This window comes from Silene latifolia, chromosome Y (assembly GCF_048544455.1).
Source record: "Silene latifolia isolate original U9 population chromosome Y, ASM4854445v1, whole genome shotgun sequence".
Lineage (NCBI taxonomy): Eukaryota > Viridiplantae > Streptophyta > Magnoliopsida > Caryophyllales > Caryophyllaceae > Silene > Silene latifolia.
In genome coordinates, this window is record NC_133538.1 from 237263317 (window position 1) to 237289097 (window position 25781).

The window sequence follows — 25781 nt, forward strand, 5'->3', positions numbered from 1 at the left end:
CAAAGATTCAAAGATAGAATCTCTCCCAAAGATGAATACCAAAGATAACCCCTTAATAGATTAATATTATTAGATCTAGAATAATAATAATCTTACTAAAAATTGACCCAAAAATAATTATTTTGTACTCTATTATTTCGGTAAAATAGAGGAAGGAATTTTGGAGTTTTTATCTCTCTAATTTCATAAGATGTGTAGAGAGTTTTTATTTCTTACACAAGAAATAAGAATTGTGAGAATGAATAATGAAAGAACCCATTTGGCTCTCTTTAGAAGGCAAAACCGGTTGGTATGGGGAGGGTGCCCTATGCATGGGCTTGATTCTCTAACCAAGAATATAGGCATGCAAGGCTAGGTGTATGTTTCATAATTATGTTTTCCACTTATAAATAATCAACACAATTTTATCCTAATACACCCTCCATTTTGGTATACACACATAAAATGGATGAGTCCATTTTATTTGTGATTTTGTCAATATGTCACATATGACACATCACATGACATCCTATATATAAAATGTATTTTTAACAATTAAAAATCAACATATTAATAAAATATGTCACTTATAAAAATTAACATAGTAATTCACAATTACTTGTACCAAAATGGTTTACCAATTTATAAATCACAACATCTTGTATTCATAATAAATTATTCATTTAGTTTCAATTGTTTCTATAAACAATAATTTCATCTAAGTAATAAAACAATTCGATTACTTAGACCGTATCTTATTTAATCAAATTACAATGAGACACGTAAATATTACTTCCAAAATCGTCCGTCAATTTAAAGTAATTTAATTAACTCGTATCGTCATACGATCAATTAAATATTCAAATAAGAGTATTACCCTTTAGGTATGACCTAAGGGGATCAACTGATCACCACCGTCACACGAGAGTAATGTCAAACTCTAGTCAGTCAATCATTACCGATATGTGTGGATCAGTTGACTGTAAAATATTACATCCCACATGTATTCTTAAAATGAGACTTAAACATGTGATCATCATGATCGACAGTTGTGATCGCATTATTGTCGGAGGACACATATTCCAACAATTCATTCATCGAATCCCCTAATCCTAGCAGAGAGAAATTAGCTAGACATAAATAAGGGTAAAGGGAGAACAAAAGGTATCAGAACAAATAAACATTAATTAAATAAAAGAGAAGAGAGGAAGAGAGAATTACAAAGTAAAATCCGGCAAAGAAAGAGAAGCAGAGAAAAAGTAACGTATACAGTGTATGGTATGATAAGAGATGATAAGTGACGTCTCCTCCTTTCCTATTTATAAGAAATAGGACTTTATTTGACCTAATAACGAAAATAGACTAAAAAACCCGATCCAATTAGAGAATCCACTCGATCGAGCCATTTGAAACTACTCGATCGAGTAGAATTAAGCTCAAACCACTCGATCGAGAACGTTAGGTACTCGATCGAGCACTTATCAAAAATAATCAACTCGATCGAGTAGAAAAAGGAGTCGATCGAACATAATTGTACTCGATCGAGCACTTTCCAGCGCATAATTTCTGCTTCGCGCACTGAACTTCAAACAGCCGCCATTTCTTCGTTACTTGTCGGAATCAAGCGATTCTCACGGCGTTGGAAAGTTATGAGAATAAGATTTCACCTACAATTAGAATCACCTGATTATCAGTTGTAGAACTAGAGATATGGCTCTTCAATGTAGGCACTAGTAATTTGAAGTTCTTCCTTTGTCCGCTAAGCTTCCTTACTCCTATGCGCATCACCAAAATGGTAGTTCCTAAGCTCCAAATATAATTGTCTCCTAAATGCAAGCTTGGAAGACGGTTTTAGGCTCAATTCCGCATCTTTAAGCATATTCCTGCAATTAATACAAGAAATCCCAAAGTACACAATTCGTGGTCATATTCGTAAAAATAACTACTATATTAGCATAAAAATGCGTGCATAAATGGCCTAAAAAGACTATATAAAATGCACGCATCAAACTTCACCAAACCAAACCTTTGCTTGTCCCCAAGCAAACTAATGCAGCTAATACGGACTAAATAGATAGGAGCAAAACATGGACTAGCAGAAAACCGTCGACTCAAACCATTTAATGCATATGAATCAACTACTAATAGCTAAATGTCAAAGCAAACGAATTTATCCATATTTCAAAAATAGTTGAACTTTTGACCTTGCAAGACTTTCAAAATCGGACTCTCACGGGTCACTCATTCACACAGTTTAGCACAAGGTGATATATAATGTAAGATAGAAAGAATAAAGAACACTCACCTAACTGCGACCTATAAGAACATGCATGGAATATAACATGAATAAAGGCTCTACAACCATACATATGCATTCCAACCAAACTAATGACCAAGACACATGCCAAGGACTTATATTTGGGTAAGTGAGGTAATAGGTAAGAAGGGGCTAAAATGAATTTGGAAATGTAATGTTAATAGCCAGGCTAGCAACAACGGATCCAAATTTTGAAACTACATCCCAACTTCATACTCAATATATATCAATACAAAACAGTGCAAATTGGATGCACTAAACTCACAATACACCATAAACCTGTCAACTCCCCATAAGATACAAATAAGACATGGGAGTAAAAATCATCTATACAACTTTTCATTTTTCCGCATATGATTTTTTCTTTCTTTTTCAACTTTTTTTTTTCCGAATTTTTTCATTCCAATACTTTTTCATTTTTCTCCTTCATTTTTTTTTCCACCCATCCTTCCTATAACAGGATACATTAACCAAAACGCGACACAACACATTCCCAACAGGCTACCCTTACTAGCTAGGGTAGGACAAATTTTGGATTGTAGCTATATGGGACAAACCATGCAATTTGGCTATGTGAAGCTCATGGGTAAAATGAAATAAAGGGGATTGCCTCTCCTAACATGTGTCACCAACCACAGACCCGAATGCATACAGGTACTAAGTAGACTGAATTCATGCTTATGCAATTTGATGTTACATGCCTTATAAGGAGTAACTACTCACATTCCTACATGAATTGGTCATGAATGACACCAGTTTATAAAGCTCTAAACCTCAGAAAATTATTGTAGTTTGCCAAAATTTTCAGTCAAGTCTACTTGTTCAACATATTTTGAAATGAAATTCGAGATATTGCTAAAGAATTTGCTAAAAGACGTGAAACAATGCAAGGCTTCAGCAATGAGACAATTTACAACAATGACATACTCAAGTTTGACTCAACCTAATATGCAAATTAAACGTGAATTTTTTTAAAATTTTCAAAAAATTTCAATTTTTATGGGTTTTTTAAATTTTTTTTTAAATGGGACAAGAATGCATGCGGAAAAATTAAAAGTGCAAATAGAAATGCAATAAAAACAATATGCAGACACAGATATGGATGTTGGAATATGTGTCCTCCGACAATAATGCGATCACAACTATCGATCATGATGATCACATGTTTAAATCTCATTTTAAGAATACATGTGGGATGTAATATTTTACAGTCAACTGGTCCACACATATCGGTAATGATTGACTGACTAGAGTATGACATTACTGTCGTGCGACGGTGATGATAAGTTGATCCCCTTAGGTCATACCTATAGGGAAATAATCTTAATTGATTATTTAATTGATCGTATGCCGATACGAGTTAATTAAATTGCTTAAAATTGACGGATGATTTGTGAGTAAGATTAACGTGTCTTATTATAATTCGATTGTATTAGATACGGTCTAAGTAATCGAATTGTTTTATTACTTAGATAAAATTATTGTTTACGAAACAATTGAAATTGAATTGAATGAATAATTTATTATAAATACAAGACGTTGTACTTTATAATGTGATAAACCGTTTTGGTACAAGTAATTATGAATTACTAGTCGATTTTGTATATGACATATTTTATGAGTATGTTGATTTTTAATATGTTAAAAATACATTACAATTTAATAAGTCAAGTAACATGTTACATATGTTACAATTGACAAATGACAAAATAAAATGGACCTTCCATTTTATGTCATATGTGCCGAAAATTGGAGGGAGTATAAGGTTTATATTGTGTTTTTATTTTAAGTGGAAAACACAATGATTAAACCTTATTAGTAGCCATGCAAACCTAGTTTTTCTTGAGAAGAACACAAGCCCATGCATTGGGCACTAGTCGTCCCTCCCCACCGGTTTTCTAAAGCGAAAGATAGAGGGTTTTTTCCTCTAATCATTCATTCACTACTTCAAATATATATTTTCTAGTGTAAGAAAAATATACTCTCTACCATTTTTGTGAAAACTTAGAGAAATAAAACCTCACAAATATCTCCTCTTGGCCGAAAATATTCAAGAGCAAATACAAAATATTTTTGTGTGAATTTTTAAAGCAAGACTTATATTATTACTAGATCATAATAATATTAGTTATTAAGGGATTTCCTTGGGTATATAATTTTGGGAGAGGTTCTATTTTGGACCTTTTGTTCATCCATTATAAGGAAGTTCAAGAACTAACAAGAAGGAGATCTTGTTGGTGCCCTAATATACGAAACATATAAGTAAGATTGACGATTTCTTCCTTTATCTTATTTTAGTTTGCATGCATAAGATCTAGCATTTATTTTATGACTAAATAAATTATTTCATATATGAATATGTAAACTAATGATATTTATGAATCTAACAAGCGGTATCATGAGCCTTAGGTTGTTTGCATGCAAATCGGTTTATGGTTTTTCCGAGTTATAAGATTAACATACAAAACTAATTAATTTGGATTTATGAAGATAAACCTAAAAATAAGTTTACATGTTAAAAGTTTCTGGTCCTAAGTGATTTTTAGGACATTTTGGTTTATTTATGGATTTTATTGTTCATTTTATATAATATTGGCATTAAAATGTGATTTTTATGATAAAAATGTCATTTTTGGACGAAAAATAGGTAAACTTCGAATTTTTGAGTGGTTTTTGGATATGTTTTCACATATATTATCTACTGATGGCCTGTAAATTTTCATGTTAAAATAAGTTGTTTTGCTCGAAATATGAATTTTATAAGTTAAAATCGTATTTAAATGGGTAAATAGGTTAATATGAGTTATATTTCGAATCTGGTCATAGAAATTTAGTATGTTGTCACATGCAATTTTAAAAGATGTGTGTAAAATATTTGGTTATAATGAAGTCTTTTTGCATGATTTATGAATTTTTGATGAAAAATCACATAAATAAAAATCACTAAAGAAAAACGTCACATGTTGCATTTTATCATATATTTCAGATCTAAAAGTGAAAAGTTGATGAAAATATTTTTCTCATATTTTTATGCTCATATTTGTTAAACCGATAAACCGCAACATTGTTTTTCTCAATAATTTTTCGAAATTTTTAACCTAAGTTATGAACATTATGAGTGTCATGGTATTTTTCCAGAATGTTCATGTGTTTAAATTTCAAATTTCGAAATTATTTGAAATTTTTATAATTTAATTTGAAGTTTATAGCATAATTTTGTATTTTTTGGGTCCATTTATGAACAATATTAAGAAATCAAGTTTAATTATTGTCAAAATGTTAGTGGAGACTAATTTTTGAGTCCTAAGATGTTTAAGGTAATTAACTTTTACATAAATATGAATTTATGTAATTATTGTGATTTTAATAAGTTAAATCACGCAAATCCGTAAAAACCGATTAATATATGATATTGGCTCTTAAAAGGCGATTTAGCATAAAATCTAGCATGTTCATACATATTATAATGCTGCATTTTATTTATGATTGTCATATTTTAATTTTATGTAATTTTTGAATTATGTAATTTTACTTAGTATGGCCTTAGTTTTAACTGATATTACCCGAATGCATGGGAATATCGATTCGGTTGTAATTATTGTGATCTCGTATCACCGTTTTGTAATTTAATAGATTTATTTTTATTTTAGTTACAAATTTATAGTAGGAAGTTATGTAATTCATTTTGTAATTTAATTATTCCGGAGTTCCTTGAAGACGGTACCATTCGAGAAGGCGGTTCATCTAAGAAAGTGTTGCCTTGAAGTGCGTGCCAAGACCGAAGTTCAAGGGACCAAAGGAGTTGCTTTCCGAATTTGTAATAATATATTAGATTTACTATTTTAGGAAGGCCATACTAGGATTTTATTTTTATGCTTTGCATTTTATTTATATGTTGCATGCATCGCTAAATCGCCATAGCTAAACATGCATTTTATATCGATTTAATCGACCGTGTCAATTACAATTATCTTAGTTCACCACTTTAGTTCACTTAAAACGTGATAGATAATAAATTGACATGACCTCTCGCTAAAATAAACAATTGAGACTTGGCCTTACCAAAAAGTAGAAACCATGAAAACCTATTTCGTGAGGGAGTGCGCTCGGCCACACCGGGGTACAAACCTTGTTACGTAGGGGAAGTGGGTGATAAATGTCTATCCACTGAATTCATGTTGATAAGGAATGAATCGGCTACACCGTGCCCAAGTTAATGTGGATTTGGATCATGGACACATTTATTCGAAATTTGGGTTGAACTCAACAAAAGTATTCTCGACCATTGCCGAATGTGTTTTGGGCTAAAGATAAATATTAATGTAATTTTATCGACCAAGAGTTCTAAAAGTAGAATCGATTGAAGAGTTAATCCACCGAGTTATATTGATAAGGGATGAATCGGCTACACCGTGCCCAAGTTAATATGAATTTGGATCTTGGAATCATTTATCAAGTTGGATAGAGGTCACTAGATAAATGCAATAAAACTTGTGTAAATTAAAATTTACGAGTATTATTATTTTGAAAAAGACAAGTGTTTTATTCCTTCTATTTTTGTTTTGTAGACTACTTTTATTTCTCATAACAAATGGCCGCACCAAACACCAACGCCACCACTATCACGAATGTTTCATGGCTCCGATCCTTCATGGATCGTTGTAAACTTGAAAAGAATGGGTCAAATTTATCCGATTGGGATGCCCAACTCAAATTAGCCGCTCAAGGTGACGACAAGATTCGTTACCTAATTGAGGCCTCTCCACCCGAACCTAATGCTAGGTCGAGTGCCGCCACTAGGGAAGCATATGAGGCTTACCACAAAAAGTCCGCCGCTATGAAAAATGTGTTGATTTTTGCTATGGAGGCGGATCTCCAAAGGAGAGCCTTTAAAATGGGCACCGCTTATGAAATCTATTCCAAACTTGTGACAATGTTCTCACAAGCACCAAGGATCGTCCAATATGAGGCGGCCTCGGAATTCTTTGATCTCGATTTCAAGGAGGGCCAAAAGGTTAGCCCTCACGTGCTCAAATTGTTGGAGCTAGTCGAGACATTGAAACTTCAAAAGGTTGAAATCCCCAAGGAGCTCATTGTTGATAGGATTCTTCACTCCTTATCCAAAGTCAAAGCATATGTACAATTCCGGGTGAATTTCAATATGCAAGACAAGGACGTGTCTCTTGAAGAGTTACACAAGTTACTTGTGCAAACCGAAAGAGACATGGGGCTAAATGTTAACCCACCTAAGGATGTGCTTAATATAAGCACTAAGAGCAAGGGGAAGTTCAAGAAGAATGGGAAAAAGGTTAAGAGGCAAGCTCCCATGTCCACCAAGGCTAAGACTTTTGAAGCTAGCACTTCCAAAACAAAGAAGGGTCCTCTTGATAAATGCCATTATTGTAATGGTGTTGGACATTGGAAGAGGAATTGTTCCAAGTATCTTGGTGACATCAAAGCTGGAAAAATCACTCCAGTAGGTAAATGACTATCCTTTCTTTTATGTTTCTAATTCAACTATGGTATTTTTATACAAAGTTGTGATAATGTATCCCCTTTTTATTGTAAATAGGGCCTCCTCTAAGGAAAGACAAGGGAAAAGAGAAGCAAGCTTGAGAAATCATGAAGGAGCTAGGAGTAGCTACCAATGAAGCTTGACTTTTATTATTGTCTTTATTTTAATGTTATGAATTTTAGAACTATTTTGATTTCCGTGTTTGACATGGAAATGGTTGATCCTTTCTAAACAATGGTTGTATTTTTTTGTTATGGTGGCTTGGCTTGCAACCCAAGTCACCCCTTTTATCGTATTCGTTTGTTCTAAAAATTCGTCTTTATATGCTTGCACATAGAAACATATGATCATCTACTTAAAGTGATCCAATAGACAATTATAATGATGGGATTCATTATATGTCCACAAGCTTGAGGCTTGTGTATGATCAATTATAAAGTGATGTTGAGTTGATGAACTCTCCTAAAGGAATGTCGATTACCGAGTACACTGATCAAATCTAAAATCTATTAGTCCATCTATGAGATATTCCTCCTTCTACTTCAAAATCAATATTTGTGTCTCATAAGCTATCTTTGAATATCTAGTGTATTTATTCTAAAGATAGAGTGGGAGAAAAATGAAGACACAAAGAATACAAAGAATAATTTGTATGTTTGAGTAAATGAGATCTACGAAAGAAATAATGATTTGTATACCTAAATAGATAGTATACATGAATAGATGAGATATATGGTCTTGAATAGATGATATCTACATGACAAAAGAGACCAAGTGAAGTAATCAAAAGAATATGTTCTTAAGATAACTACACGAGGAGACCGAAACAAATTTTTTGAAAGAAAATGACTAAAGAAAAGTCTCAACAAGAGATTTGGCTAGTCTATGACCTACATATAAATAAGAGTTTCAATATTGATATTTACTTAAGAGCCTAAATGAAACAAAGTTGCATCCTTGAATATAAATGAGATTTATGATTAAAAGTTGCAAAGAAAGATATGCCGATATCTACAAAAGCTAAGTTAATTGTTAACCACGCTAGCGTCATTACTTAACCTCATTATGAAAATGAATGGTTATACCTCCTTCCGAAAAGGGTATTTTGAGAAGGACGTGTATTAAATGAGATTTTACTTTTAAATGAATGAGTTAAAGATTAAAATCTCTTTCCATAAATTTAAGATTGAAACCTTTTCAAAATAGGTATTTTGAAAAGATATGTTGGGAACATATATGTTTTTAATCTTAATAACTTGGCAAAGCAAAATGTATTTCAATTCTTGAAATGTTTCGATTGAGTAGTCAAATACGAAACATGTGGAATTGAGTGGGAGTTTGAAATTTTCATGTGAAGACATAAAATTTAGTGGGAGCAACCATCTTGTAAAATTTATAACTCATTACTCATTGAGAATGACGAGCTAGTACTATCTTTCAGAAAGAAGTATTTGAGTTTTCAATTCTGAATGAAAATGGACTAAGATGAATCCAATCACAACATGGGATGTTGGATAGGCTTTGAGATATGCACATCAAATCAACGAGAAACATAGGTTATTCATATCGATGAAAATGGAATTACCATAAGAAGTCATGGTCATTCATTGAACCTAAGAATGGTTGATCACATGATTAAAGATTACTAATGTTTCCGCCATTAGAATAATCATGCACATGTCCAATAATGAATCATATGCTTAAGAGCATGACGAGTCATTGGTAAGCCATAGAAGAATCGTCATGAATTCTCGAGAAGAACTAATGAGCTATTCTAGTGTTTGACAGAACACTCTGTTATGTAACAAGAAGTTGCACTTATTAAAGTTCGAAAACACGTAAGGATTTATGAAAATCCTAAGCTATTCAAGCTGAAAGGAGAAATAAGAAGTTTGAAAAGATACTTGGTTATAGTAAGAAGTTACTCAAAACTAGTATTTTCAAATTTGCTAGGACTTATGAGAAGTGCTAGGCTAATCATCTTGATAATTTTTGCAAGATCCTACAAAACATATACCTGGTACATTATGAGTTGGAAGAACACTTGACTAGTGTGAGTTATGTCGTCCACCATAATTCGTTTGTTATGTGATAAAAAGGTAGTTCTCTCAAAGTAAAGAACCTAAACCTAGTTTGGGAAACTAGATATGTACTTGGTGAGATTCATGCTATGTATGACAAACATGAAAATAAAGGAAAATGCAATTCAAGAATTTGAACACGTGGACACATGGCGTGTTAAACTCATGTTGCAAACGACTATTGTTTACACACTTACAATATACATCACAAGATGGTAATATGGTATTGACTACCCGAATGTGATGTCCACATTTGTCGTTTGAGTTATTATTAACTCACCTTATACTCTGTTACATCCAAACGGGTTGTAGAGACAATTGAACCCCGTTAAAGTGAACACGAATTAGCATTGTATTCGCCCATAGTCACTTACATGAGGTGACGTCTAGAATTGACTAGAGTGTGATGCGATTGATGGAAAGTTCAAGTGCCATGGAGTAATGTGAGATGACTAGTCGATCACATAGGCAGACTGTTAGGAACATTTTGTCGGGCTGATGACCGCTTATAGAGTTCTGGCAAATTTATATAGCTTGGTTGTGGCGAGAGCTACTATAGTATTCTAATGAGTCGATTCTTTTGACTAAAGACTGTTCGCCTAAGGTGGCACAGTTTCAGATTAACTTTGATTTATGTTACTACTGTTGGAATATGTGTCCTCCGACAATAATGCGATCACAATTGTCGATCATAATGATCACATGTTTAAATCTCATTTTAAGAATACATGTGGGATGTAATATTTTTACAGTCAACTGGTCTACACATACCGGTATTGATTGGCTGACTAGAGTTTGACATTACTGTCCTGCGACGGTGGTGATCAGTTGATCCCCTTAGGTCATACCTATAGGGAAATACTCTTAATTGATTATTTAATTAATCGTATACCGATACGAGTTAATTAAATTGCTTAAAATTGACGGATGATTTTGTGAGTATAATTAACGTATCTTATTGTAATATGATTAAATGAGACACGGTCTAAGTAATCAAATTGTTTTATTACTTAGATGAAATTATTGTTTACATAAACAATTGAAACAGAATGAATAAATTATTTACAAAATGTTGTAGTTTATAATACGGAAACACTTTTGGCACAAGTAATTACGAATTACTAGTTGATTTTGTAAATGACATATTTTATGAGTATGTTGATTTTTAATATGTTAAAAATACATTACATTGTGACATGTCATGTAACATGTTGCATGTGACAAAATTGACAAATGACAAAATAAAATGGACCATCCATTTTATAATGAAAGTGCCGAAAATGGAGGGGTAATTGGGTTAATATTGTGTTTTCATTTTAAGTGGAAAACACTATGATTACTACCTCTTACTAGCCATGCAACCCTATAGCTTTTGAGAAGAGCAACTATTGTATGCATAGGCTCCCCAAAAAGCCCCCCACCCAACCGGTTTTCTCTAGAGAACAACCCACATTGTTTTCTCTATTATTCATTCTTTTCACCTAACATTTTTCTAGTGTAAGAAAATGCTATCAAACTCTCTACAATTTATGATAATTCTAGAGAAATAAACTCACAAAAACACTACCTCTTGAACCGAAATTTCAAGAGCAAAATTAATATTTTGTGTCATATTTTAAGTAAAACTAATATTATTACTAGATCTAAATAATATTGGTTATTACTTGTGCCCATAAACCGAAATATCAATGTAAGATGATGATTTCTTCTTTAATTATATTATAGTTTGCATGCATAAGATCACCTTTTAATTTTATGACTAAATTAAAAATATAACATATATGAATATGTTTAGAAATGAGATATAGATTTCCAACAAGCGGTATCAAGAGCACAAGGTTGTTTGCATGCAAATCGGTTATTGTTTTTCCGAGTTATACGATTAACATATAAAACTTGTAAATTTGTGTTATTATGATATATCACAAAATAAATTTATGCATGTTAAAGTTTCTGGTCCTAAAATGTATTTAGGATTTTTTGGTTAATTTATGGATTTTTATTGTTCATTTTATATAATATTGGCATTAAAATGTGATTTTTATGATAAAAATGTCATTTTTGTACGAAAATTAGCTAAACTTCGAATTTTCTAGTGGTTTTAGGATATGTTTTCACATATATTTTTTTTAGATGATCTGGAATTTTTCATAATTTTTTGAGTTCCTATGCTCGAAAAATGGATTTTTCATGATAAAAATCGAATTTAAATGAAAAATAGGTTAATATGAGAAATATTTCGAATCTGTTCATAGAAATTTAGTATGTTGTCACATGAAATTTTACAAGATGTGTGTAAAATAATAGGCTATAATGAAGTCTTTATGCATGATTTATGAATTTTTGATGAAAAATAGCATAAATAGTGACTTAATTAGTGAATAATATCTAAAACATACTTCATGACTAAGGAAAAACGTCAGATGTTGCATTTTATTATCTTTTTCAGATATTAAATTGAAAACTTGATGAATATATTTTTTCTCATGTTTTTATGATTATTATTGATAAATCCGATAAACCGCAACATAGTTTTTCCGATAATTTTACGAAATTTTAACCTAAGTTTTTAAACATTATGAGTGTCATGGTATTTTTCCAGAATGTTCATAAGTTTAAATTTCAAATTTCAAATTTATTTGAAATTTCTCTTCCTCCAAATAACCGTTTAAGAAGGCGGTTTTCACATCCATTTGCCAAATTTCATAATCATGAAAAGCGACAATCGCTAAGATTATCCGAATGGAACGTAGCATGACTATAGGTGCAAAAATCTCATCATAATGTAATCCGTGCACTTGAGTGAAACCTTTTGCCACTAGTCGTGCCTTATAGGTATCTGGTTGCGCGTCTACAGAACACTTTATTTTGTAAAGCCATTTGCACTGTAGAGGTTTTACCTTATTAGGTAAACCAACTAGATCCCATACGTCATTCTCATACATGGAGTCCATCTCGGATTGCATGGCTTCGAGCCATAGCTTTGAGTCGGAACAGGCCATAGCACCTTTATAGGTAGCGGGTTCATTACTCTCTAGGAGTAAAACGTCATTCTCCTCGACCATACCAATGTATCTGTCCGGAGGATGAGAGACTCTACCCGACCTCCTAGGTTCTTCAGGAATGTTAACCGTATCATCAATTGGAGGAACAACTTCCTCCATCCGTTCCTCGGTTGTTGGTTCTGGAATCTCCGACAGCTCGAAGGTTCTATTACTAGTCTTGTTCTCGAGAAATTCTTTCTCTAAGAACGTCGCACTAGCCGCAACAAAAACTCGATGTTCGGTAGGCGAATAGAAGTAATGACCAAATGTTCCTTTTGGATAACCTATAAAGTATGTCTTGACCGATCGCGGGCCGAGCTTATCCTCGTGTCTCCACTTGACATAAGCCTCGCAGCCCCAAACCCGAATATAGGACAAGTTGGGGACCGTTCCCTTCCACATTTCATATGGAGTTTCATCGACAGCTTTAGTCGGACTTCGGTTAAGTATAAGAGCAGCTGACAAAAGAGCAAAACCCCATAATGAATCAGGCACTACCGTGTGACTCATCATGGATCGAACCATATCAAGTAAGGTTCGATTTCTCCGTTCGGATACACCATTTAATTGAGGTGTTCCAGGTGAAGTTAACTGTAGAACGATTCCACAGTCTTTAAGGTGTTGATCAAACTCAATTTAAAGATATTCGCCACCCCGATCTGAACGGAGTGCTTTAACCTTTCTACCCAGTTGGGTTTCAACCCTGTTCTGGTATTCCTTGAATTTCTCAAAGGACTCACTTTTATGCTTCATTAAGTAGACATATCCATATCTACTCAAATCGTCCGTGAAAGTGATAAAATATCTATAGCCCTCTCTAGCGGTAATTGACATTGGTCCACAAACATCAGTATGTATAAGTCCTAATAGGTCACTAGCGCGCATTCCAACACCTTTGAAGGAAATTCGAGTCATTTTGCCAATGAGACATGATTCACACGTGCCATATGTAGAAAATTCGAATGCGGGAATAGTCCCATTATCGACAAGTTTCTTTACGCGTTTCTCATTTATGTGTCCCATTCGACAATGCCATAGATAGGTTTGATCTTTGTCACCAACCTTTAATTTCTTATTATTCACGTGTAATACTTCCGTGGTTTGATCTAAGATGTAAATTCCATTCATGGAAACCGCTTTGCCATAAATCATTTCATTGAAAGAGAAAATACAGCTATTATCTTTTATTAAAAATGAAAATCCGTCTTTATCAAGTACGGAAACTGAAATAATGTTCTTAGACAAACTGGGTACATAGTTATAGTTATATTAAATAACTCAAAACCACTAGGCAGTTGGATTACATATGTTCCCTTCGAGACAACAGCAACTCTGGCTCTATTCCCGACTCGCAGGTCCACATCACCCTTTCCGTGAGGTGTGATGTTTCTTAGGCCCTGCAGATGATTACACAGATGAGAACCACAACCAGTATCAAGTACCCAAGTTCCGAAACTTGCATGGTTAATCTCAATCATATGAATATAAGATGACATACCAACAGGAACGACGCGGCCTGCTTTGATGTCCTCACGGTAGACGGGATAATTCCTCCTCCAATGTCCAGTCTTGTGACAATGGTGGCACTCAATGTCACCGCCCTTGCTCTTTGCCTTGCCCTGTGAGCCACTAGTCTCACCGTTTCCTGGCTTCTTGAATTTTGGCTTACCTACAGTTAGGTCGCCTGGAGCTTTGCCCTTACCTTTACCCTTGTTGGAAATCGTGAGAACATCCTGCTTCATGCTCCCACTCAATTTCATATACTTCTCGGTCTGTACGAGAAGGGAGTGTAGCTCATGAGGACTCTTTTTCAAGTCATTCATGTATTAGTTCGCCCTGAAAAGGGCAAAACCATCGTGAAGAGAATAAAGCAGTTCGCCCTGAAAAGGGCAAAACCATCGTGAAGAGAATAAAGCAGTTCGCCCTGAAAAGGGCAAAACCATCGTGAAGAGAATAAAGCATTCGGTCAATGACAATGCTCTCACTGATTTTGCAATCAAGTGCCTCCTACTTCTCAACATTCTCAATCATGTTAAGAATGTGTGGGCTAACCGGTTGGCCCTTTTGGAGTTTCGCATCAAAGAAGCGACAGGTATGCTCATAACTAACGATCCTTGGTGCTTTTGAGAACTCGTTAGTGAGCGTGGTGAAAATCTTGTTCGCACCTTGGGCAATGAAGCGTCTCTGCAAATTGGTTTCCATTGCAAAGATGAGTACGTTCTTTATCGCACCCGCTTCCATAACGAAATCACTATAAGCAAGTGACTCGTTAACTCCCGCATTGGGGCCTGGGTTTACCGGTATTGGCTCAGTTAAGTACTTGAGCTTACCGTTAGCAATGACAGCATTCCGTAGTGCTGCCTCCCAGTCCGTAAAGTTGGACCCATCATTTTTCAGTCGCGTGTACTGATTCATGTTGTCCATAAAAACTTTCAGCCAGGACTCGCGTCCAAGTGTGGCACTAGGCATTGAGATTTCGTTATTTCTAGCCATTTGTTTTAACAGTAATATAAACGTGTTCTACACTACGAAAAGAAGAATAGATAATAAGCATGTGCATCGATTTTAATTTAAGTCTAATGAACTAGTGTCATAACGCGAAGACTCAAAACATTTATACAATTGACCTTCCTTAAGAATTATATAAATGATCCCAAGACTCAATTATCTGTAAATTGATAAGCCAACCTATTGGCTAATTCTACTGTTAGAATTCTTGGTTGATAAATTTATGTAAATTCTATCTTTAGTCAATCATAATCACGAGAAACTCTTCGGACTATAATGTTGAGATAAACTAAATCAACACAAACTACTTACCCAACATAGAAGGGGTTATATTATGCCTACCGACGAAGAAGGGATTCATAGTTGTTTGCCCTTATAAAGATTAATCTCAATTTCCGTTTTAGAGGAAGATCCCATCAACTTTATTTTAATTCATTTTAAGTGAACTAATATCTAGCATGCGTGAATGAATAAACTAAGGTGATTGCTTAATAAACATGTGACATCTGTATGTCTATGAAAACTAACATACAACCTATATGTGTCAATTTTCATGCATTTTAGTAGTAGGTGGTTTGGTTTTAGGCGGAATATGATGCATAAACTATCATGTGAATGAAAAGCAATAGGAATGAAAAACGTAAAAACAATAAAAAGGTCCTAATGTGGCCTATCCTATCAAAATGAACATTAAATACAAATTTGGAATCCATCCTTGGACCCGAGAATCTTGTCTCGATGTTCCATCTTGATCCATGTAGCGGGAGTGAGCTCCAATCTCCATCTTTAGTCTTCTTTGAAAAATACAATAAATAAATTTACATAATAAACCTATTTATTACATTCTAATTTCAAAACCCAAAAACTAAAGAAAAATAAAGGAGATTCGAGATCTCAAAATTACATAAAAATTATGTTTCCTTCATTACGAAAACATAATTAACTAAGGCCACACTAAGTATTACAAATTACAACCGATTGCAAAAATACGTAAATTAAATTCATTCAACGATTCATTCAACAAAAGAAAAGCATCAACTAAAAAAAATAAATATGCAAGACATAATTCTTTAATTATGTTGATTAATTTCATCCAAACCACCTATTTAAATGATCAAATTAAGTGACAATTCCTCAATTAATCACATTAATTTTAATCTTAATTCACATTAAACTTGTAATATCAATTTAATCCATCAATATTTTAAACTGCTTTAAAATAATTAGGTATGTTTTAATTATGAACCGCTTCACAATAATTAATTGGCCAAAATCAAACAAAAAAAATTTCTTTAAAAATTATCTCGGTAAAAACCGAAACAACCCAATAAAAAGACGTGAACAGTAACAGAAAAAAAATAATAATTTCCACGGCTAAAAAAAAAATTGACAGCCGTCCCAATTTTTTTTTTTTTTAAAATCGGCATTATGCCCTAAATTTCAAAAACATGATTATCGATGAACAAAATCGTTTATTGTTGCTATTAACAAGATTGACATATTCATCTTATAATTTAAACATGTAAATTTATGAAACATGATTCTAAACAACAATTTAGAACATTTATGCCAAAAACAATATAGCAAAAAATAATTTATCATCAACAACTTAGCAATTCCATTTACCTATCAATTTAATTTTTATTAAATCAACACATCTACAAATTCATTATATTATCATCTTAACCTATTAAAACAATAATATGAATAAATCAAATGGAATCATAACAACAAAACAAGAACAAACACGGCTGCAAAAAATTTCAATTCGGCTAAAAAAATTCCAGTCGTGCCTTTTTTTTTTCTTTTTTTGAAACCCTAAAATTGTTTACATCCAATTTTATGAAAATCATCAAAATAAAAATTCGTGACCTTGGCTCTGATACCACTTGTGGGATTTATCTGTATCCATCCCTTTAAATTTAAGGACTATAACGAATATATCATGATGAATGCTAGTCATAAAATTAAATTACATAAACAAAAAGGTAAATAGATGAAGAATCAACCTTCGGTCCTAGCAAATTCGGCCTAAGAACAATATCGCAATGATATTCGCCTATTAGTTGTACCCAAGACGATATGAGAAATGCCCTTAACTTGTTGCTAGAATTGATCCCCAAATTTCAGTAAATTAATTAGGGTTTATGTTTTTGTGTTTTTAGATGAGAGGCAAGAATGGGAAAAAGAATTAGGTTAGAAATAAATCCCCTTACTTCCTTATATTAGCCGAAAATAAGAAAGAAAAGGAGGGATTATTCTTTCCATTTTCTCGGCCCAAAAATTCCGAAAATAAGAGAGTTATTTTCTCTCTTTTTCGGTTTTACTACCTACCCAAAAATAAGGAGATTAAATCTTCTTATTTTGGTAGTATACAAAATGTATAAAATGTATTATTTATAAATTGTCATCTAGTGAGGATCGATCCCATAACCTCTTGGTTTGAGTACCCTTACTATTACCACTATGACACATTCATCTTGTTGATTAAATATAACCGATTACATTTAATTACGAATTAACATATTAAGTCGTCCAAGCTTACATCATATACATTAATTAAATATAACTTATTATATTCAATTTACGAATTGACAGTTAATTCGTCTCAACTAATATTATTTAATCGGCATTAAATAATCGTCTCATCAACACATTGACTAACTGTTTAGTCATATAAGGCATCAATGTGATTACATTTCCATAACCACATCTCTCAAACACATCCTATAGGTGTGACCTTTAGGGACCAGTTGATCACCGCCATATGTATGATAATAACGTCAAACTCTCTAGCAAGCCAACTGTTTCTAAGTAATCGTTAATCAACTGATTAAAATACTAAGTATGCCCTTGTGAACCTGTAAGAGATTTACAAATGTTATCACACTAATTTGTGGAGGACACAAGCTCCAACAAAATTAGCTAGACATAAATAAGGGTAAAGGGAGAACAAAAGGTAGAAGAACAAATAAACATTAATTAAATAAAAGAGAAAAGAGGAAGAGAGAATTACAAAGTAAAATCCGGCAAAGAAAGAGAAGCAGAGAAAAAGTAACGTATACAGTGTACGGTATGATAGAAGATGATAAGCGACGTCTCCTTCTTTCCTATTTATAAGAAATATGACTTTATTTGACCTAATAACGAAAATAGACTAAAAAACCCGAGCCCATTAGAGAAACCACTCGATCGAGCCATGTGAAACTATTCGATCGAGTAGAATTAAGCTCAAACGACTCGATCGAGAACTTTAGGTACTTGATCGAGCACTTATCAAAAATAAGCAACTCGATCGGGTAGAAAAAGGAGTCGATCGAACATAATTGTACTCGATCGAGCACTTTTCAGCGCACAATTCCTGCTTCGCGCACTGAACTTCAAACGACCGCCATTTCTTCGTTACTTGTCGGAATCATGCGATTCTCACGGCGTTGGAAAGTTAAGAAATAAGATTTCATCTCCAATTGGAATCACCTGATTATCTGTTGTAAAACTCGAGATATGGCTCTTCAAATTAGGCATTAGTAATTTGAAGTTCTTCCTTTGTCCGCTAAGCTTCCTTACTCCTATGCGCATCACCAAAATGGTAGTTCCTAAGCTCCAAATCTATCTGTCTCCTAAATGAAAGCTTGGAAGACGGTTTTAGGCTCAATTCCGCATCTTTAAGCATATTCCTGCAATTAATACAAGAAATCCCAAAGTACACAATTCGGGGACATATTCGTAGAAATAACTACTATAATAGCATAAAAATGCGTGCATAAATGGCCTAAAAAGACTATATAAAATGCACGCATCCGTCACGACGCTTGGGTGGAAGGTCACACTCCTAAGAATGGAAAGACGGAAACTAAATATGATAAGGACATCAAAGAGAAAAGTGTAAGTTTGAATAAATATGTCACTCCTACGCTGGTGGTCGGAGTTATATAATTGTGAGTTGCTTAATGGTTTTATGTGTATGTAGAGGATTTGTGAGAAGGAGGTACAAGAAGGAAAATGGAAGCCTGATGGACGTGACGACATTCTTGCTAGGGCAATCGGCAAAGTAGAGCATCCAGGTCGTGTGAGAGGGGTATCGACGAATGTTGGTATCACTAAGTATTTTGGGAAAACTACTCGAAGTGGTGATGATTCCAAGAAGGTAATCTATAAATACTGTATTTTAACCAACGTAATTTTTAACTATATATGATGACATTAATTTCTACTACACAGCTACATAAAATAGCCAGGTTGATGGTGAGAATGTTGGAAACTGGGGAAAAACCATCAAAAAAAGAGTTGGATATGGTTCAAGAAGTCATAAAGGAAGCAGAGGAGGAGGAGAAGGAGGAGGAGGAGAAGAAGGAGGAGGAGGAGGAAAAAGAGGTAATAATATTTATTTCTTATATATATATATATATATATATATATATATATAGAGAGAGATTGAATTATGTGAGGCACCCTTATTAGGGTGAGGTAGCTGTACCCATCCTAAACTGTCAGATTAAAAAACTACAGATGCCTCAGATGATGACACGTGTCCCCATACAAAACCCCAACTAAAACACATTTCCGTCTTCAATTTCGTTCATTTACTCAGACGCGCAATCACTCACATCTCTTCACTTTCTCTCTCTTCATCTATTGTTCTTCAACTCAAATTCGACGTTCACTCGAATTCAATCACCATTTTATCACCCTGATTTTCATCGTCCACACCATAATCATGCTGCGATTCAACATGTTTCTTCAATCTTCACGTTTTGATCTTGACTCTTATTATGTGTTCATCATCAATCTCGGAGTAAGTATTATTCTCATTTCTCGCTGTTATTCTTTTTTGTTTTTAATTTTCATTTATTTGAATGTTAAACTTGTAATCGCCATATCATGTGATTTTTGTCAGCTATTTGATAATATACTTGCTCTTTTATTGTTCAGATTTTATTATTGTTAGTAATTTCCGGTTTTCTAGGTTTTACTATTGAATTTGTTCATCTTACACAACTATTATTTTGTTTATGTATTATTCTGGTGAAATTATTTGATTAATTGATTAGTTAATTGATCGATTGTGTGAAATTTAAGTATTTAGATATTTGATGATGATTATGATGAAAATGAGCTCGTGATTCACGGCCGCGATGATTTTCGACGATCTCATAGTTCTTACAATATGTAGGTGTAGTTGACGCAAACATGCAACGGATAATTGTATAGTCAAAAGTAAACAGATGAATCAACAGATAAGAGTAATAGATGACAGTAGACAGCTTAATTGTATTTCCCACAAATATAAATATAGGGCTGATAAGTCTGGCGATATTCCCTTGATACAGATGGTGCTGGAGAGGTATTTCTCGGAATCTGGCGAAGGGACTGAACTGGTATGGCCAAAACAGTCGGAGTTACAGGAAAAGATTCGAAATGGACCTTCTCAAGAAGATAACGATAGTTTCTTTGACTAATATCATACCAGTATGCCATGTTGCAAAATACAGTAGATCTATCTTTTTTTTCATTATATTGCAGCACTCAGCAGTAGTGTATAGTTTAGAATCATGTCATATGGGTTGCACAAGATCCTAGAGCATACTAATTTTGGCCTTCTATCATTCTACAACAGCAATATATATTGATTTGAAATTGAAATTGTAAACCATTGTGCTGTTGTACAGAATTATGTTTCTGGCAAACTGGATTTCGTGCAATATGTAGAGCAACATTTTGAATGAATACATGTATGCTTATTGGGATTGGGTCATATCAGGGCAGGTCGAGTCATTACGGGGTTGTATATGATTCACGCGTGTTATTATCAAAGTTCTTGTCAAATTAGTCAATTGGGTTTAGGCATTTAGAGCCAAATTCAGATTCACCTGTTTGAGTCTGGATACATTTGGTCTGAGATTCACAAAACAAAGTTTTCCAAACTTTGCACAATCTTTTTTTTTTCTATGACTAGTCAGTGGTATTGTGAAGCTAACTAGCAATGCTACACTATATTTTCTGATACTTTGCCCCCCCTCCCCTCTTGTGTGGCCCTGTCCCATTAAGGTCTGGCTTTGCTTATTGCCATTAACAGGCCGATGAAATTTCATAATTCTGAATATCTAGTATGTTACGTATTAATGCGAGGCAACTCTTGATCAACATATTTAGTTGCTCATGAACCAGATGAAGAAAACATACTACGAACCCGCACATATGATGTCAGCATCTCGTAAGTCACAATTCTTATTTGGTGTTTTATGATGAATTCAATTGTGGTTTTGACTTTCCTGGTTGCGATCCATGTGGCCTAAATTATGTAACTGAACAACAAGACGTTTATGGACGGAGCAATAATTGTATGGCTGTCAATGAAAGTAACAAGAATCTCACTTAGGCAGCTGTGAGAGAGACTTTCAGAAGTTCGTTCCTGATGCCCGTTCTACAATCACGGAGTCATATGGTAATGAATCTAGGGTTGTTCATCACATTGACACTCAATCGCAGGTTAGGCTTTTCATTGTTGCATATCTAAAGGCTATTAGCTTAAGGTCCCCCTTATTTAATCTTTGTTATGTACTCGTATATCTTAACGGCTATTAGCTCAAATGGGAGAGCAATGTGCAAATCTTGCACAAAGGTATGAGTTCGAATCTCATATAGCCTAGTTAATTTAAGAATTTAGTGTATTAAACTTAAATACAATAACATTGAGGATGAGTTAGCCAAATCCGTACTCAGATGTGCAAAATTGAGGATGAGTAGAAGAAGCTCAAACTTAGATGTGCACAAACGGCGTGCATAAGCCAAAACGCCGTGCAGAGCCACTAAAGGAGCAAAGGATTACAATTTTGAGTCCTTTGTAAAGTCAATGTTAGAAATTATCTAAATTGGGTGCAATTGGACATTACAGAAAAAGCCAAAACTCAAAAGTCCACTAGAGAAATACCAATTAGGCCTTGAAGTAACAGTAGCAGTCAATAACCAACATGGGAGTCGAACCCACACCTTGTGCATTGCACAACGCTCTGCCATTTGAGCTAATTGGTTTTAAAATAATTAAATCATTCCACTAGTTTTCATCATGTGAGTTGTTCCCTTATCTCTGCTCCCCCTGCCATTAGAGGAACGACTGAAAAATTGATTCTCGAGGTGTGCTCTAGTCCTTACCTTGGAACTTTCCATTTTTTGGTTAACTGCTACGCTGAAAAGAAATAGTTGTCACTTTGGTATTTTGCTCTGTACTGGTATAGTTGTGTATATAGCTTCCGATCTTTTTTCACCTTCATGTTGAGGAACAAAATTAATTGCGGTTTTTTTGAATATGTGCTGCTTTAGTTCATTCCATCTTGAAAGAATGTGAAAGAAAATCATACCCCCATTTATTTTAACCACTTATGATGACCAAGTTTCACAAAATAAGGTTTGAGATTCACCAAATAAGGAAAAGAGCAAAAAACGTGATTTTAACTACTTATGATGACCAAGTTTCACAAAACAAGCTCTAAGATTCACTGAACAAGGTCTCAGATTCACAAAACATAGTCTGAGATTCACCTGATAAAGAAAAGAGCAAAATAGGTGATTTTAACCACTTATGATGATCAAGTTTCACAAAACAAGCCTTAAGATTCACTGAATAAGGTTTGAGATTCACAAAATAAGGTTTGAGATTCACCAAATAAGGAAAAGATCAAAAAACGTGATTTTAACCACTTATGATGACCAAGTTTCACAAAACAAGCTCTAAGATTCACTGAACAAGGTCTGAGATTCACAAAACAAAGTCTGAGATTCACCTAATAAAGAAAAGAGCAAAATAGGTGATTTTAACCACTTATGATGATCAAGTTTCACAAAACAAGCCTTAAGATTCACTGAATAAGGTATGAGATTCACAAAATAAGGTTCAAGATTCACCAAATAAGGAAAAGATAAAAAAACGTGATTTTAACCACTTATGATGACCAAGTTTCATAAAACAAGTTCTAAGATTCACTGAACAAGGTTTGAGATTCACCTAATAAAGAAAAGAGCAAAATAGGTGATTTTAACCCCTTATATGATCAATTTTCACAAAACAAGCCTTAAGATTCACGGAATAAGGTATGAGATTCACAAAATAAGGTTTGAGATTCACCAAATAAGAAAAAGAGCAAAAAACGTGATTTTAACCACTTATGATGACCAATTTCACAAAACAAGCTCTAAGATTCACTTAACAAGGTCTCAGATTCACAAAACAAAGTCTGAGATTCACCTAATAAAGAAAAGAGCAAAATAGGTGATTTTAACCATTTATGATGATCAAGTTTCACAAAACAAGCCTTAAGATTCACTGAATAAGGTATGAGATTCACAAAATAAGGTTTGAGATTCACCAAATAAGGAAAATAGCAAAAAACATGATTTTAACCACTTATGATGACCAAGTTTCACAAAACAAGCTCTAAAATTCACTGAACAAGGTCTGAGATTCACAAAACAAAGTCTGAGATTCACCTAATAAAGAAAAGAGCAAAATAGGTGATTTTAACCACTTATGGTGACCAAGTTTCACAAAACAAGCTCTAAGATTCACTTAACAAAGTCTGAGATTGACAAAACAAAGTCTGAGATTCACCTAATAAAGAAAAGAGCAAAATAGGTGATTTTAACCACTTATGATGATCAAGTTTCACAAAACAAGCCTTAAGATTCACTGAATAAGGTATGAGATTCACAAAATAAGGTTTGAGATTCACCAAATAAGGAAAAGAGCAAAAAACGTGATTTTAACCACTTATGATGACCAAGTTTCACAAAACAAGCTTTAAGATTCACTGAACAAGGTCTTAGATTCACAAAATAAGGTCTGAGATTCACCAAATAAGGAAAAGAGCTAAAAAGTAACAGCAAAAAAATTCTACTATAAAGTTCCTGAAATAGAAACTAAGCTGTAAAACATCAAACATAGAATGCCCTCATTCGATAGAAACTAAGCTGTAAAACATCAAACCAGTCCTTAAATTCACAAAATAAGTCCTTAGATTCACCAAACAAATAACTAAATGATTTCAAAAATTTGAGGGCCACGTTTCACATAATGAGGTCTAGGTTTCACAATTTAAGCTCTTGATTCACAAAATAACCAAGTTTCACCATATTACCTTCTGGTTTCACAATATAAGATTCACAAAATAAGAAAAACAGAAAAATAGATGATTTGAACCACTTATGAACACGTTTCACAATATTACCATCTAAGTTCACAAAACAAACTTTAGGATCCACAAAATAAGCTCTGAGATTCACAAAATAAGAAAAAGAGCAAAATAGGCGATTTCAAGCACTTGTGATCAAGTTTCACATAATTACAATCTAAATTCACAAAACTAGTTCTAAGATTCACAAAAGAAGGTCTACTAGTTCTACTAATCCTACTAGTTCTATGCTCCATTATTATAAATAAGCCAGCTGTTTGAAAGACGCCTTCTCGTGCTAATTATGAAACTTCCTTCAACTTGTGGTATTCATATCCACTAATTCTCTCAAGGGAGTTTTGAGGTTGATTAAGTAAAAACATACCAAAGCAAACAAAGAGAAATATCATCCTCAGAGCCTCTCAAAGATGCATGAATTTTTAAAATAAAAAAATTAAATGATTTTTTAAAATAAAATGAGATGAAATGAGATGTAGTCATGTAGGTTTGGAGAGGACATATCTTGTTTGATTTGGCAAATTGTACAATGCATTGTATGAAAGGTCCTGACAAAATTGACAAGGACTTGGAATTCGAAATGACTAACCTACTCTAAAGCCAATCCGGTTGAGCTGTTTGTTAAGTGTAGAAAAAATTGAGGCAGTATGCATGACTCATGAGGTTTGCCAAAAAAGCAGACTTTCGTGTATGTGTAAGGTAATGAAAAACGGCAGCAGTGGATGAGTGACATGGACAGCACAACAGGTGAATGACAGCACAGCAGGTGAATGGCACTAATTCTCTCAAGGGAGTTTTGAGGTTGATTAAGTAAAAACATACCAAAGCAAACAAAGAGAAATATCATCCTCAGAGCCTCTTAAAGATGCATGAATTTTTCCTGAAATGCACATGTTTTTGCCCAACACTCGACATTCAGAAATGGATACCCGACTCATCCCTTATCATTAATAAATAAATATAAAATTCTTGGAAATCTCGAGTCTGATACTCCCAACGCATTACTGGTATCAACTATAAACACTTGCAGCCTAATATGAGCACCATATTTCCTTGCTACTGAGTGTATTGTCTGAATGAAAGTTCGTTCCACAATTGCATTAACTATCAGTATCCAAGCCTACTATGTTGCCGAAAAATTACTTAGCTATTCGA